The sequence below is a fragment of the Asparagus officinalis genome, chromosome 7, assembly GCF_001876935.1.
Source record: "Asparagus officinalis chromosome 7, Aspof.V1, whole genome shotgun sequence".
NCBI lineage: Eukaryota > Viridiplantae > Streptophyta > Magnoliopsida > Asparagales > Asparagaceae > Asparagus > Asparagus officinalis.
In genome coordinates, this window is record NC_033800.1 from 120,959,464 (window position 1) to 120,962,382 (window position 2,919).

Consider the following 2,919-nt stretch of genomic DNA (forward strand, 5'->3'; position numbering starts at 1 on the left):
TTCATTAAAGCACACCTCTCTAGACATAGTTTTATCAGTAACAGATAGCAATTTCCCTGTTCAGCTATAGCAATTATAACATGAACAAATTTTTGTAAAAGTGTGGCCTCAACAAAAAAATTACATGCACTAAGGTGTTCAAACACAAGAACTAATTACAGACAATATTATTTACACAAAAAAAATTACAACAGTAACAAACTTCTGCTCCTTCACAAAAGCCAAGAACAGGTGAATTAGCAAGCACAAACTCGATGAGCTTAAGTTCAGATGTGATGCCGCTGAAGTCAGTCACCTCCACAACTTTGAGTTGACTAAATGTGCAGTTGAAACTTTCTTCTTCTTCCCAAAAGCCATCAGATGATATTGTGGCGATTTTCTTGTCTGAGATAGCCTAAAATAGGCATGAATAAATGAATAATTAGAACTTTACAACAAAAAAATCAAGGAGCATGTTCCTTTATAACAAAAGCTACTCTTCAACAACAATACTGTCGATCTGACCTTGAAAGCAAATACAACACACACGTCGTCAATATAATCACCGGACGAAAAGAAACCAGTCGCTGCTCAATTAATGCAATATACAGTCTGCTAACTGTAAAATATATAATGAAAAGAAAGCACAGAATTTAAAGGACGTTGTTATTTGTTTTCCTCAAATGAAAGATGAGAGAAGCTTACTGAAGGACATTTCTTTTTCTCACATATGTGAAGAACCCTCATACAACTTCATTATGGACGGAAAACATTATATTCTGACACATCCAAATACATATTTAACAAGAGAACCGAGTAACTGCCATGTCAAGTTGATCCCTGCTGCAATATAATGTCCATGACATGTGCGCTTGTAACTACATTTGACAATGGAACAAGCTAGCTTTTTCCTTAGCGCCACAAAATATAAAGTAAGCCAAATTGACAACAAGGTTTTAAACAAAGTAAAATATGTCAGCTTCCATCAAACTCCCAGTTAAATTTCACAATCAATGTGGTGACTTACTAATTACTAAAACCAATTAGTATTTAGCCAGTCGAATATACATCATTTTCTCACTAAATGATCATCAAAGACAAGCATTGCCTCCTATTGAACAGTAGTTAGATGGGTAATAATTTATTGTTAACTACATGACCTTCAAGGTACCATCCTAGGAAATATTATCAAGTTATGCCTACACAAACTATACAACCTAAAGTGAACATGCTGAGTGGTAATCATAGGTAGTTATGCTTTAGGATGCAGGAAAAGTAGACACCATGCTGAAAATAAAGGGAGGCAGGGGAGCAATAGCATCAAGCACCAAGAAATTTGATTCGCAGATGTGCACTAAAACAAGTTTCATTTCCCCCTGACATTGCAGAGTGCAAGTGCATGAACTAAACAACCTAGGAAGTGTGACCACAACTGATCAGACGTAGATGCATATAATACGTACGTGGTCACAACTGATCCTGGAATTAGACTCCATTAACTGTATTGAAAATTACAAAACTACATAAGATTCATAAAATTAAATAAAATTCAACAGATAACACAAATTCAGCAAAGCAACACTTTAACCGAATAAAGAATCCCTGCCTGTCACATAACTACTTAGTCAGTACAAACACAAAAGGAAATAGTACTTTAAGACTTTCATCATCTTTCTTATTGCATTAAGAAAACAACTTCCTTGTACAAAATGCAACCATAAGTTGCAACCAAAGAGTACTCTGAACTAATCCAAATAATATTCCCAAATTCAAGAGTCTTACCTAACCCAGCTTAAATCATATATCTTTCACCAACTACCCTTTACCAGCTTCAACATGAAGAAATAGTACTTTAAGACAAGAGAACCAGGTCAAAGTCTTCACACATATATACTTATTTAATGAATAAATATAGTTTTCCCTCAACTCAGCCATTAATCATGTCAAATTGTCTTAACTAACTGAAAAATTAGTGCCGTGTGCTTGTTTCGTAGGCTGTTTCTGAAAATTAAAAATACGAAAAGAACAATATATGGTACAAAAAGAATCACTAGATCATAGACTCCCCAAAATTCAACAGATCACAAATTGGGCAATAAATGAGCATGAATGAAACCTTAGAAAGAGGAATAGATTATCTATGATCAAATTAATTTACATGAAAGCCAATGATCAACTCTGGAAACGGAACATTTGAGCTTGAATCAAATTAATTTAAAGAAATTTGAGCAAAATGAAAGAAACCTAATTTTGATGAAGCTTAGAGAGAGAAAGAGAGAACTTACAGAATTGATCGAGCTCGCCGTTTGTCGCCGCTCGTCGCTCGGCGTCACTCGTCGTCACTTTTGATGAAACGACGCCGCTCGCCGTCACTCGTTGTCACCTCTCGCCTATCGCCGCCGCTCGCTCCTCGCTGCCGCTCGCCGCTCGCCGCCGCACGCAGATGGGAAATCTAGGGTTTCGTTTATGAGAGACGAAGAGAGGACGGGTTGCTAGACCTCTTTGTGTTACACGGGTCAGGCGGGTCAACCCTAACTTACCCATCTAATAAATGGGTCAGTTAGGGTTGACCCGTTTATGACCCGACCCATATAACTTGACCCATACCCAATATAAACGGGTCGGGTCGGGTCGGGTTGATGGGTCGGGTCAAAAACTGCCACCCCTAACTCTAGCCCCGCTTCAAGATTTCAAATACTTTCACATTATGTATATTATCTTCCTTTTTATTGTCGATCTTTTCATTTATATGTCAGTATTAGTTATTTGTTTGTTTTCTTTGTTATGCAAACTCTTAAACATCTTATCCCCCCGCTCTTCTCTTTTCCTATCTTTTCTGACTTCCAGTCTTTCTGTTTTTGAAAATAGTACGTGGTGCTTTTTTCCTGCTAAAAGTCATTAAAGCAGGCTAAACCTTCCTACGTTGCCATTTTCGCTTCT

The 2,919-nt window shown here is 37.1% G+C and overlaps 1 long non-coding RNA gene across 1 annotated transcript; it reads right to left on the reverse strand.

Annotated features, from left to right (window-relative positions):
- On the reverse strand, positions 1 to 2,472 carry LOC109850658. The gene is made up of 2 exons (XR_002249492.1): positions 2,265 to 2,472; positions 1 to 394 (listed from the first exon to the last, which is right to left on the reverse strand). It is a non-coding gene; the product is annotated as an uncharacterized LOC109850658 (long non-coding RNA).